This window comes from Delphinapterus leucas, chromosome 9 (assembly GCF_059928025.1).
Source record: "Delphinapterus leucas isolate spDelLeu-1000000601 "Yukka" chromosome 9, BTC_Dleu_Yukka2, whole genome shotgun sequence".
Taxonomy (NCBI): Eukaryota; Metazoa; Chordata; class Mammalia; order Artiodactyla; family Monodontidae; genus Delphinapterus; species Delphinapterus leucas.
In genome coordinates this window covers 22,020,571-22,035,131 of record NC_143137.1, presented here as the reverse complement: position 1 = coordinate 22,035,131, position 14,561 = coordinate 22,020,571, and positions in this window count along the sequence as shown.

The window sequence follows — 14,561 nt, the reverse complement described above, 5'->3', positions numbered from 1 at the left end:
CATGGATAGATCTTAAAATCATTATGTTGAGTGAAAGAAGTCATCCAAAAAAGAGTACATACTCACAATTTTATTTATATAAAATTCTAGAAAAGTCTAACTAACCTACAGTGACAGAAACTGGATCAGTGATTGCCTGGGGATGGGCATATAGGAGGTGAGGGAAGGAAAATAAATGCATCACAAAACAGCAGGATGAAACTTTGGGGGTGACAGATAATGTTCATAATCACTAACTAGATTATTTTAAATATTTGTGATTTGTTATAGATCAGTTATATCTCAAAAAAATTATTAAAAATTCACCCCCCCAAAAAGAGAGAGGGCTGAGGAAAGCTTTTAAGTGGACTTGGTCTCTGGCAGTCATCCATCTCTGGCTCACCCACTTGCCTAGTTCTCATTCTTGGGTTTCCTAGTACCTTGATCCTCCCTCATTTTGACTCTGTATCTTAGCTTTTATTTCCTATTGCGGCATCAGCAGTTTATGGGGTTAGAACTTGGGGATGGTACTGGTCTTTTCACTCTTTCCCTTAAGCCCCTGTTATATCCCTAGTTTGCTGTCTGTCATTTTCAACGCTAACACCATTTCCAAAGCAACGGTTTTTGTTCCCTCTATACATCCTGTATATAGTCTCTGCCCCCATAGGCTGAGGCCCTTCCATTGCCTCTCTATAAAACTAAAAGTTTAATGGTAGCAAGAATTGCAGTCAGTTTACTTTCTAGTGCCCTTGAGTTTTTAGCCTTAAAACTCCTTCCTTGGATTGCAGGAACTTGAAGACAGTTTCACCTCTGAAGATGGTCCAGGCCCCTACATCCAGGGCTTTGGGCCCCATCTCTTTTGAGAGGGTGGCAGAAGACCTCTTTTCCTTCATATTTAATTTTCCTTCTTTTTCTGGGAATCATTTTAACCAATTTCACAGCCTCCAGCTGCTTCATCTTGAGAGCAGAGAGTGCTACACTAATAGCAGGCAGTCCTCCCAGAGCAATTTATGGCTTCACAGCTCTGAAAATTACAGTCATTTACAGTCTTCTCCATTAGTGCCCTGACCCCATCCAGTTATGTCTGCATGTTTTTGGTTCCTGATGTCTAAAGCTTCTTGTTGCTTTACTACCTGATCTCCCCAAGCTGAAAATGTACTTCTTCCATTTCCTGGGGGCCTTCTAACCTGTATACATGTTCAATATTCAGATCATAGGGTCACCTTTGTTTGTTTTCTGTTACTGGGTTCACTAATTCTATTATAAACCTGTCATTTTCCAGAGCTAGTTCTGTGATAAGAGAAATTATCAGTGAATTCTGATTCTTCCTAAAGTCCTATTACTTAGGCTAGCCCTGTCTACCTCTCTTCTATGAGCTGTGTAGTTTTGCTTAAAACTTCTCCTATCAGTCCAACACCAGTGTCAAACCCAGACATGGCTTCTTGTGGCTCCCCTTCAGTGAGTCTCACCATTTATTCACCCATCTAGGCCAACCCAGAGGTTTAAGGGAGCCCTGCTCCCTGGCTTGTTGGTCTCAGCAGCCATTAAAGGCAAGCCGGGGATGCTTCAGTAGGGTTGTTCTCAAACTTTAGAGTACATTGCTTTCACTTCGAGGGCTTACTGAAACACAGATTGCTGAGCCTATCCCCAGGGTTGCTGATTCAGGGGGACGGACCACTTGCGTTTTACCAAATTCCAGATGATGCTGATGCTGCTGGTCAGGGGACTACACGTTGAGAACCACTGCTGTAGTCCATTCTCAGCAATTGCCCAAGGCGATATATTATCCACCTGTCCCTATTCCTCTTTCCTTTGTTATTGGCTATTGTTTTTAGCTTCACGTCTGTCCTCTGTGCACATCCCAGGCTTGGTTCTCCCAGTTGTCCCTTACTCCAAGCCCTTTGACCGATCTTCCTGGCTTTTTCTGCTCCAGGAAGTCCCTTCTCTAGCTCCAGTCTCTCAGGGTTCCTATTTCAGTATCAAAAGCCTTAGCCACTTTGAAGAGGGTGTCCAGACCTACTTTGACCAAGTCTTAACCCCCAAATCTCCTGGCCATGGTTGCCCAAGCCATTTCCCCTCAATCATTGCCTTGCCTTGAAACTAGCTAATTATTACCTCTGAATTTTATGCTAAATAGCTCTGGACTTCTCCCTCTTAAAGCTGCCATCTCAAGTTATTATCATGGGCACCAAGAAGGAAGCTCCCTGGATTTATTTTTATTATTATTTCTCTATCAATAGCTCTCTGAGAGCACATTTCAATAGTACATTCTGGAATAGAGGCTAGGAGATAGTCAAGTGTATCTCAGTTTCTGCTCTAACACATTTCTCTTTTTTCTTCTGTTAAATCTCTTGAGTGTCTGATCACCCATCCAAAACCAGAAACAACTAAAATATCTTCCTTCTTCCTATCTTCATTATTCAAAGCAGTTAAATCTGTATTTATCCTTTTAAGTACATTTGTTTCATGCAGTATAGTCTGGTTTCTAAGATATCAACCATCCCAGGCAGTGCCTTTTTTCTTCTTTCTCCCTTAAGCCCCTGTTATTTTCCTGTTTGCCATTTCTAAGCTAAGACTGTCTCCAGGGCAACGGTCCTCTGCTCACCAGCGGGGCCTCAGCTCCTGGCACACCCCCCTCAGCGAAGGCCCCTCCGCTCTCTATGTGCAAATTGGATTTCCAGAACCTAATGCTCCAGGTGCAGGTTGATTGTTTTTTTCCGTTTTTTGGCCTTTGGGTTTATAATTATTTAATTTCTTTATCCACCTCAGTTCAAGAATCTATATTTCCAATTTAATTCTCTCATTCTGCTCCACCTCCCCTTGTTCCTTGCCCTCTAAAATTCACCATAATGGCCAAGACTTATTAAGATTTCGAGGGTCCCCACCCAGGAGAGACAGAAGCAGGAGTGTCCTTTGCTATCCTGTGGTCAGGTTGTAGATGTCCTGCTAATTGCCATGAGCTTGTCTTTCTCCCTGTCTTCTTTTTTTTTTTTTTTTCTGAGATATAATTAACATATAACGTTATGCAATGTTTAAATTTAAGATGTATAAAGTGTAGGTTTGATACATTTAAATATTGCAATATGATGACTACAGTAGTGTTAGCTCATTCCTCTGTTTTTAAATAAAGTCCTCCTGGGGGTAATTTTCAGTCATCCCAGAGTGCATAAAAGGAAGGACCCATCCTGTCCTTCACTGCAGTATTCTCAGTTCCTCAGAATGCTGTGATCTGTGATAAAATTTTTCTTCTGCCTTGTGATGAAAGGAAAAAAAAAAAAAAAGACCAGGTGCCAGCTAATGGTCCTTTTCTGGGGAAGGGCTATCATTTCCATTTTGTCCTTTTTACTTTTGTGGTGTTAAAATGTCGTTTTATTTTTATGACCCTTTGTGGATCTCCCATATCTTATTAAACCTGTGAACTCTAAACCTTCTGGGCTCCATCTCTCTTCTCCACCAATTCTGAGGCAAAAAGCTGCTCACCAGAGCTTGTTGTTCAGAGATGAACTTCCCCTGACCCCAGAAATGGATGTGCCTCTGCAAGAACACTAGATTCCTACTCCTCAAAGAGATGCTAATCCAGACCCTAAGCCAGGGCAGGATCCCATGCTTTCCACATGAGATGTTACCCAGGAATGCAGCTGCTCTTAGGATTTACGTGAGCAGCCCTGAACCTCAGTCCCTTATGCATATACTAGCATTGGTTCTGCCAATCCCTCCAGATGTTAGCCCTGTCTTCAAAATCCCAAATCTTCCTGAATCCTTGCCTGGTTTCTTCTTCTGGCAAAGTGTCTGGACACTGTAAAAACCCCAAGAACATCCTTTATCCCCAGCCCTTATTCCTTAAAGAAATACTTCTCAGAATTTTCCACCAAAGAATTTCTAATGGCAGAGGAACCTGAATTCACATGAAGGAGAGAGTGAGAGGCAGTGAGAGGCAGAGGGGTTATTGCAAGCAAGGAGTTTGTATTTTATCTTAAAAATCACATGCAATTTTTGCATTCTACTTCATAATGCATTCTTATTTGTGTTAATATAAAAGTATTTAAAATTATTTACCATCAAGCACAAGTGGCCTGACACTTCAGAAGTGCAGTATCGTTATCCGGCAGCTTGATTCCAGGTAGCGCATGGAAGCAACACCACGATCGTTTCAGCCATCCCCCTATCCCAGAATGGCCACATGGTGTGTCACATGGCCACCCTTGGCTTTACTTGGAAGTCCTTTTTTTCATCTCTAGTCAACCACCTATGTCGTTTCCCTCAAGGGATTACCCAAATCTTCTTCAAGCCCTATCTTACCTCTACTCCATTCTACAAATTACCCTCTGTTTTGGCAGGGAAAGGGTTCCCCTTGGATGGCATCTTCCTTAACTCCTCCCTAATCCATCAGAGAAGGCTGATATGTGGGTCAGGTAGTCAGCTTGGGCTGCTATAACAATTACCATAGAACGGATGACTTACACAATGAAGATTTATTTCTTACAGTTCTGGAGGCTGGGAAGTTCAAGATCAAGGTGCTGGCTGATTCAGCGTCCTGTGAGGGCCTGCTTCTTGGCTTATAGATGGCCACCTCCTCACTGTATCCTCACATGGTGGAGAGAGAGTGTTCTAGTCTCTTTCTCTTCTTAGAAGGAAATTAATTCCATCATGGAGGCTCCACCCTCATAACCTCATCTAAACCTAGCTACCTCTCAAAGACTCTACCTCCTAATATCATCATATGGGGGGTTAGGGTTTCAACATATGAATTTTGGGGGGACACACACATTCAGTTCATAACAGTGGGCTTTATGCTATGCTCTGTTAGAAAAGCACCAGAAGATATTTCCTTGGGCTCTGTTATTATAAAGATTAAAAGCAAAATAACTTTTTCCTTAATTCTAAAAGCAGTATATTATAGTAGTCATCTGCTGTTTATGCCTGCTAAGCTGCCTTTATTCTGATATCAGACCCTCTTTTTTTTTTTTCTCTCCTTTTGGGAACCACTCTTCAGTATGGGGCTGAGACCACCCTGCCCTTGCTCAGCTCCATGCATGGTCCTGTGACCCATGCCTGGCCATCAGGGTGCCAGGGCTCAGGGAAGGAAATGTGTCCCAGCTGCGTCTTTAAGAGTTGGCTCAGCACTTTTCCTGGTGTGACTTTTCCTCTGGGGTTGCTAAGCTATTAGGCTGCTGTGTCATCCTCACAGGGAGAGAGACAGTCTGAGAATGAAGCCAACGCAGGGGAAGGAAGAACCAATAGATGAGGAAAGCTTCATTCTCAAAAACTTCAGTGGAGCACCTAGATCCAGCTATGTCTGAATCTACCCCCAGATGACGCAATAAATAAATGAACTAGTGACACAATAAACCAATAAATTTTGCCTTTTCTTAAATTAGTTTGAGTTATGTTTCTGTCACTAGCAATCATAAGAATCTTGACAAATATAGAAGTCTCTTTGGAAAAAGATAAAACATTATAGAGTATATAACAAAGTGAAATAGAAGTTGAAAGTCTTTTGTAATTTCTTCTCCATTGTTAAGAATTTAATGTACATTCTTCCAGACTTTTTCTAAACTTATACTAAATATTTTTACATCACCTTAAAAATCAGCTTTACTGAAGTATAATTCACATACAATAAAATTTAATAAGTTTAAGTGTACAGTTGACCCTTGAAAAACATGGGTTTGAACTGCATGCGTCCACTTATATGCAGATTTTTTTCACTAAATTTGTACTACAGTACTACATGATCTGGGGTTGGTTGAATCAAGGATGTGGAGGGCTGGCTGTAAATTACGCTTGGACTTTTTTTTTTTTTTTTGCGGTACGCGGGCCTCTCACTGTTGTGGCCTCTCCCGTTGCGGAGCACAGGCTCCGGACGCACAGGCTCAGCGGCCATGGCTCACGAGCCCAGCCGCTCCGCAGCATGCGGGACCTTCCCGGACCGGGGCATGAACCCGTGTCCCCTGCATCGGCAGGCAGATTCTCAACCACTGCGCCTCCAGGGAAGCTCCTATGCTTGGACTTTTAACTGAGCAGAGGATCAGTGCCTCTAACTCCCATGTTGTTCAAGAGTTAACCGTATACTGTATATATTAGCCATTTCACCACATTCATAATCATGATATAGAGAATGTCTCCACCACCCCCAAAAGTTTGGGGATTTTATGTAAATGAAATCATATAGTTTGTAGTCTTTTTTGTCTGGCTTCTTTCACTTAGAATGCTTTAAGAAACACCCACATTGCTGCATGTATCAATAATTTGTTTCCTTTTATTGCCGAGTATCATTCAATTGAGTGGATATTGTATAATTTATCCATTTACAAGTTGAAGGGTTTTTCTAGATTTGACTGTTATAAATAAAATTGCTCTGAACATTCAACAAGTCTTTATGTGAGCATACATTTTCATTTCTCTTGGGTAATACCCAGTATCAGAGTAATTGAGTCCATATAGTAAGTATGCTTTATAAGAAACCGCCTGTTTTCCAAAGAGGTTATATAATTTCATATTCTCATCAGCAATGTATGAGAGTTTCAATTGTTCCACATCCTTGTAAACACTTGGATTGTTAGTCTTTTTAATTTTAGTCACTTTACTGAGTCTGAAGTAGAATTGCACTGTGATTTTAGTTTGCATTTCACTAATGATGAATGATGTTAAGCATTTTTTTATGTGCTTATTTGCCATTCATATGTCTTCTCTGGTGAAGTGTCTGTTGGAATCTTTTGCTCATTTAAAAATTGGGCTGTTTGTCTTCTTACTGAGTTGCAGGATTCTTATATATGTTGTATACAAGTCCTTTATAAGTTATATGTATTGTGAATGCTTTCAGTGTGTCACTTTCCTTTTCATTTTTATCACAATGTCTTTTGAGAACAAAAGGTTTTAATTTTGATGAAGTCCAATTTATCATTTTTCCTGTTATGTTTTATATTTTTATGTCCTAGTTGAGAAATATTTGCCTAACCAAAGACGACTAAGACTTTCCTCTCATGTTTTCTTCTAGAACTATTATGGTTATAGTTCTCATAATGTTTAGATCTGTAATCCATTTTGAATACATTTTTTATGTAGGCTATAATTTATTTTGAATTAAATTTTGTAAATGGAGTGAGGTAAGATTCCAGGTTCACCCCCCCCATTTGTGTGTATGTATATATGTGTGTGCTGCATATGGATACCCACTTGTTCTGGTATTATTTTCTGAAAATATTATCTTTTCACTACTGAATTGCCTTGGCACCTTTGTTGAAAATCAAATTACCATGCATATGTGGGTCTATTTATGGACTCTCTATTCTGTTACATTGCTCTACATGCCTGTTTTTACAATTACATCACCTTGTCTTGATTACTATAGTTTTATAGTAAGTCTTGAAATAAGGTAGTGTAAGTCCTCTAACTTTGTTCTCTATTTTAAAAACCATTTTGGCTATTCTACACTTTTTGCATTTCCACATAAACTTTACAATCAGCTGTTACTTTCTACAAAAAAGTCTGCTTGGGACTCCCCTGGTGGCACAGTGGTTGAGGGTCCGCCTGCCGATGCAGGGGACACGGGTTCGTGCCCCGGTCCAGGATGATCCCACATGCTGCGGAGCGGCTGGGCCCGTGAGCCATGGCCGCTGGGCCTGTGCGTCCTGAGCCTGTGCTCCGCAGCGGTGAGAGGCCCGCATACCTTAAAAAAAAAAAAAAAAAAAGTCTGCTTGGCTTTTTTTTGTGATTGTGTCAAATCTGTAGCTCAGTTTGGAGAGAATTGCTATTTTAACAATATTGAGGCTTCTGACCCATGAACATGATATAACTTCACTTATTAAGATCTTCCTTAATTTTTCTCAGTGATGTTTTCAGTGTACAAATCTTGTAATGTTTTATTTAATTTATCCCCAAGTAGTTCATATTTTTAAATGGTATTTAAAAATTCATTTTATAATTGTTCATTGCTAGTAAATAGACACACAGTTGATTTTGTATATTAACCTTGTATTCTATAATCTTACTAAACTCACTTCGTGGCTCTGGTAACTTTTCTGTAGATTCTTTAGGATTTTCAACATATACAATCATGTTGTATATAAATAGATTTTGTTTTACTTATTCTTTCTCAATATGTATGACTTTTATTTCTTTTTCTTGCATTATTCCACTGTCTAGGGCCTCCAGGACAATGCTGAACAGAAATGTGGTAAGTAGAAATCCTTGCATTGTTCCCTATATTAGGAAGGAAGGCATTAGGAATAATGTCAGCTGTAGGTTTTTCATAGATGTCTTTAATTGTGTTGAGGAAGTTTCGTTATTCCTAATTTGCCAAGAATTTTCATTAAAAATGGATTTGACTTTTGTCAAATGCTTTTTGCATCTATTGAGATGATTTTTCTTTTTTAGTTTGTTAATGTGGTGAATTACACTGATTGATTTTTGAATATTGAAACAATTTTACATTCCTTGGATAAGCCCCATTTAGTCATGATGTGTCATTCAATTTATATGTTGCTAGATTTAATTTGCAAAACATTTGTTAAGGATTTCTGCATCTATGTTCATGAAGATATTGGTCTGTAGTTTTCTCTTCTTGTAATGCCTTTGTCTGGTTTCGGGAACAGAATAATGCTGGCCTTATAAAATGATTTGGGAAGTGTCCCCTCCTCTTTTATTTCTAGACGACTGTGTAAAATTGGGATTATTCCTTCCTGAAATGTTTGGTGGCATTCACCAGTGAAGTCACCTATGCCTGGAGTTTTCTTTGTGAGGAGGTTTTTAACCATGAGTCCGATTTATTTGGTAGCTATAGGGATATTGTGTTCATTTCTTTCTTCTTGAATGATCTTTGGTAGTTTGTATTTTTTAAGGAATTTGTCTTTCATTGAAGTTGTTGAATTTATTGGCATAAAGTCCATAATATTGCCTTTTCATCCTTTTAATGTCTGAGGATCTTTATTCTCTTCTCTTTTATTCCTGACACTGGTAAGTTTTGTCTTCTTTTCCCTGATTCATCTGACTTTTATTAATTTTATTGATCTTTTCAAAGAATTAGCTTTTATTTTCATTGATTTTTCTCTACTGTTTTTCTGTTTTCAGTTTCATAGATTCTGCTCTTTATTATTTCCTTCCTTCTACTTACTTGGGTTTACTTTGCTCTTCTTTTTACTGTTTCTTAAGGTGGAAGATTAGATTTTTCTTTTCATTTTTTTTTTTTGCGGTACTCGGGCCTCTCACTGTTGTGGCCTCTCCCGTTGCGGAGCACAGGCTCGGGACGCACAGGCTCAGCGGCCATGGCTCACGGGCCCAGCCGCTCTGCGGCACGTGGGGTCTTCCTGGACCGGGGCATGAACCCGTGTCCCCTGCATCAGCAGGCAGACTCTCAGCCCCTGCGCCCCCAGGGGAACCCCGAAGATTAGATTTTTGATCTGAGGCTGTTCTTCTTGTTAAATACCGTCAGCTCCCCTTATCTGTGGGATGGGCAGTTGGTTGAATGCAAGGATGAGGAACCCAGGGATAAGGAGGGCCAGCTGTACTACAGCCATTTTATAAAAGGGACTTGAGCATCCTTGGATTTTTGTATGGGGGTGGTGGTTTTGGAACCAATCCCCCCACAGGTACCAAGGGATGATTGTATTCATTGCTATAAATTTCCTTCTTAGCACAGTTTTAGCTGTATCCCACACTTTTTTTTTTTTTTTTGCGGTACGCGGGCCTCTCACTGCTGTGGCCTCTCCCGTTGAGGGGCACAGGCTCCCGGCTCGCAGGCTCAGTGGCCATGGCTCACGGGCCCAGATGCTCCACGGCATGTGGGATCTTCCTGGAGCGGGTCACGAACCCGTGTCCCCTGCATCGGCAGGCGGACTCTCAACCACGGCGCCACCAGGGAAGCCCTCCCACAAATTTTGATGTATTGTGTTTTTATTTCCATTCAGTTCAAATTATTAATAATTTCACTTCTGATTTGTATTGGACCCATGGATTATTTAGAAGTCTACTGTTTAATTTCTAAATACTTGAGGATTTCCATATATTTTTCTGTTATTGATTTATAATTTAATTCCATTGTGGTTAGAGAATATGTTCAAATGAATTCAGTCCTTTTGCATTTATTGAGACCTATCCAATATGATACAGAATATGATCTATCTTGAGTATGATCTACCTTGATGAATAGTCCATGTTCGGTTGAAAAGACTGGGTGTTCTACTTTTGTTGTGTGGAGTTTTCTTTAAATGATAATTAGTTGTAGTTGATTGATAGTATTGTTCAAGTGTTGTATATTCTGATTTACTGTTTCCTCTATAAATTTTTGAGAGAGGAATATAAAAACCCCTAGTTATAATTGTGGATTTGACTATTTCTCCTCTAATTCCATCAGTTTTTGCTTAAGTTATTTTGAAGCTCTATTACCATATGCATACGCGTATAGGATTTTTTTTTGATGAATTAATTCCTTTTTCACTGTGAAATCCTTCTTTATCCATGGTAATATTCCTTGTTCCAAAATCTTTTTTATAATATTATATGTCACTTCAGCTTTTTAAACTAATGTTTTCTTGGTATACATCTTTCCTTCCTTTTATCTTTTCAGTAATGACTTTATTGAGATACACTTTATGCAACATATAATTCACCTATTTAAAATTTACAGTGGTTTTTATTATACTCACAGAATTGTGTAACTATTACCACTATTAATTTTTTTTTAAATATATTTATTTATTTATTTTTGGCTGCGTTGGGTCTTCGTTGCTGTGCATTGGCTTTCTCTAGTTGTGGTGAGTGTGGCTACTGTTTGTTGCAGCTCGGGGGCTTCTCATTGTGGTGGCTTCTCTTGTTGAGGAGCACGGGCTCTAGGCGCACAGGCTTCAGTAGTTGTGGCAGGTGGGCTCAGTAGTTGTGGCTCGCAGGCTCTAGAGTGTAGGCTCATTAGTTGTGGCGCATGGGCTTAGTTGCTCCACGCAGCATGTAGGATCTTCCCAGACCAGGGCTCGAACCTGTGTCCCCTGCATTGGCAGGTAGATTCTTAACCACTGCACCACCAGGGAAGTCCCACTATTAATTTTAGATGCACCACCTCCATCCACAAAATCCCTATACCTATTAGCATTCACTCTCCTTCCCCCCTCCTACCCCAGCCCTAGGCAACCACTAATCTACTTTTGGTCTCTATAGATTTGCCTATTCGGGAATTTTGTAGAAATGGAATCATATAACATGTGGTCTTTCGTGTCTGACTTCTTTTACTTAGCATAATGTTTTCAAGGTTCATCCATGGTGTATCATGTATCTGCACTTCAACCCCTTTTGTTGCCAAATGATATTCCATTGTATGCATATACCACATTTTATGTATCCATCCATCAGCTGATGGTCATTTGGGATACTTGTGTGAACTTAGTGGATTTGCGCTGAAGCACCTGAATGTCTATGACAGGCATAATATTGTGGACAGAGATAATGGGAATGGGGGTAGAGTGACTCATAGATGGGACATAATCCCTCCTATAGTTATAAAATCTCTGATTCCTCTCTCTCGCTCTCTCTCCCTCAATGAACCAGCCCCTCAAAAAAGAGTAATTCATGGATTGGACTATATTCACGGCCCAATCTCCCCAATTTAGCACCATGATGCATTCCCCACTGTTCAGACTACAGAAGAAAAAGTCCCTGAAATACCAGCCTAAATTCAATGAAAACTTTCAAATGAATAATTTCATTCAACTGAAGAATTTCCAGCAGATGAAAGAGCATAGTATGGCATCCAGGAGTCTCACACCAGCTGCTATCTGTTAACTGCTGCCAAAAACAAGGGAATGTTTCATTTGGGAGTTTTCCTTGTTCTTATTTTAAGGTAAAGCTTTACTTTTATTTACAGACTATTAGGGTTTCTAACATTGTCTTGAAGTTAACTGTGGAAGCCACTGATCCTACAGGTAGACAAAGGGCAGGACAGTACTATCTGGTAGACTCTGTACAGGCACATCCAAGTTTGATTTCTGCTGTATATTTGGTGCTGAAGACTCCTGCTTTCTGTACAGCTGGTGCCAACACTGTGAAGGGAAAGAAATTAACTCACAGGCACAGGAGAATGAGACTCTCCAGGAGTGCTATGAGCAGAGCTGGGTTCCCACAGAGCACAACAGAGTCCTGCCCAGCTGCCCATGTGATAAACCACAGGCTGCAATTATTCATGACAGGAAAGAAAGAAGAAGAAAGAGAAGCCTGTACATTCCTTTAACTGCAGTGGCTGATAAGGGATTTTAAAAGAAGCTTCAAATCTGGGCTTCACAATTCATCCTTGCTCTGGCTGGCTCAGCCTCCGCTTGCTCCTTATCTCGCCTGTAGCAGTAACTTCCAAATCAGTGTCTCATCTCTCAGGATCCTTATTTTCCTCTAGTCCTTGTTCTCTCCGACATGGAAAGACGTCAGTCCCCAGTCTACCCTCCCTTAAGTCATAAATGTCATGTTTGCTTACAGATCAGAAGTGGAAAGTAAATACTAAAAGCATGCCTCCAGCCACCCCCACAAGTGCCTGCATCTATTCTCACTCGCATTTAGGGACCAGGCCAAGTAACAGCTGGGGGAACTGAAGGGTGTGAGACTAGAGAGTAAAGGGCCCTTTCTACAGGCATTCACATTTAAATTTAAAACAAAAAAGCGCAATAAATGAATCTCCCTGTAGACCAGATTTGCCCCTAAGCTTCCACTTTGCCACATCTGGATGTTTCCAGGGATTTCTAATACATATGTAAATATATTAATATTGTAAATATCAACATATTTAGTTATATGATACATACAGGTTTTTATACAAGTAGGATTATAATATACACACTCTTTTGAACCTTGCATTTTCGTGTACATTGAAAAGCTTTACACGTTAGACAGCCTCATAACCAGCACCTTATAGATGGATATTTAGCTTGTTTTCAGTTAAAAAGATTCTTTTTCCAAATAATGCAGCATTGTTCATCCTTGGACACATGTCAGGGAGTATACACACAGAATAAATTTGGCAAAGTGGAATTGCCGGATCAATTTTAATAGCTATTGCCAAAATGCGCTCCAAAAAAGTTGTATCTATTCAATTCTACCAACAGTGTTCCTCTGTTTAACATTGAACTTCGTTTCTGTATGTGTCTCATTAGTTATTCCCATCAGAATAGCTGGCCTCATTTCACTGGTCTGGAGTGAACTACCCACAGAAAGTTTCTTTACTCTGTTTATTGAAGAACAGGAGGAACATAAATATGTTTTGCCTACATGTAAAGTTAATGGCCTGTGGTAAAGAATGTAGACTTTTAAGCAGCCTTCCATGTCGTTTGGCTTGGGAAACACTGAGTTAGTGTGCTAGACACCTGGCAGGGGTTTGGCGGAAAAAGGTGGGCCTTCTTGGGCAGTGCCTGCCAAGTTGGATGATGGCCTCTGCCCTTCCCTCCTGATCAAGGCACACATCACTAAGTCTGTGCCCATCTGTTTCTCCTCTGCTAGGGAGGGGCTGGAGCCTGGGGGATGGGAATGTGTTTTCCCCTTCTGGAGTCCTGATTATCCCAGCTGGACTTCTGGGTGGGGCCAGAACTTCCCCTGAGTACTTGGTCACCCCATCATAAGCTTCAGTCACCTATTCTCCCCTCCTCCATACTTTCATGTCATCTGGGTAAAAGTCTTGCTCTTTTGCCCAGTGGCTAAGGTCCCATTGCTGGGCCAGAAGCAAAAGAATGCTTGGAATAGTAAGGAAACTTTAAACGTTAGAGTTTCTAAGAAACAGAGCTTTCAGAAGTAAAAGATCTGCCAACAAATAAAACGTTTCTGCAGAAGTTAGGTGGTGTTGCTCTGGTTCCAGCAACTTACTCCTTTCTCAGTCATATGGCCTCTGGGTGCCATCTTGTTCCCTGCCCCTCTTCCTATTCCCTGGAAGATCCTCACCCCCGCCTCCTCTGGGAACTCCCAACAGACCTTTGTTCATAGCTGTATTATTCACTCATCAGCTTATGTGTTTGTCTTTACCACTGAATTGGGAGCTACTGAAGTTCTTAACAACAGCAACAGTAATAGCAATAGCAATGATATGGTGCTTTCTCTGTGCCAGAAACTCTTCTCTTTACACACATTAACTCATTTAGACTCCACACATCCCTCATGATATCTTGGTATTCCCATCTTTGGCAAGTTTTTGAACTTCTATGGTGACTCTTTCAATTTATCAATAGATCTCTCTTCCCCCACTTATCCAGAAGGAGATTTTTTTTTAAAAAATCTACTTATTAATGGTTTACAATACATCAGTCCCTTAGCAAAAAAATTCATAACATTCATATCATAAGAAAAAATTATACAGAATAATAGCAGGATTGTTTCCTTATTCAGCTTGATGTCAAGGCTATTTATTTGGCCTTCGATACCATTAGTTTAAAGTAGAACACTCTATTTCCATCTACTAGAGTAGAACAACTGTGTGTTTTTCCTTTAAAAAATAAACTCTGTAATACTTTTAAAAGATGATCTGTGATTTTTCATATATCATTTAATTCTACAAACCTTTTTGATGAATAGATAAACATGAGTAGACATATCTGCGTTCAGATCCTGGCTCTACAACTTACCAC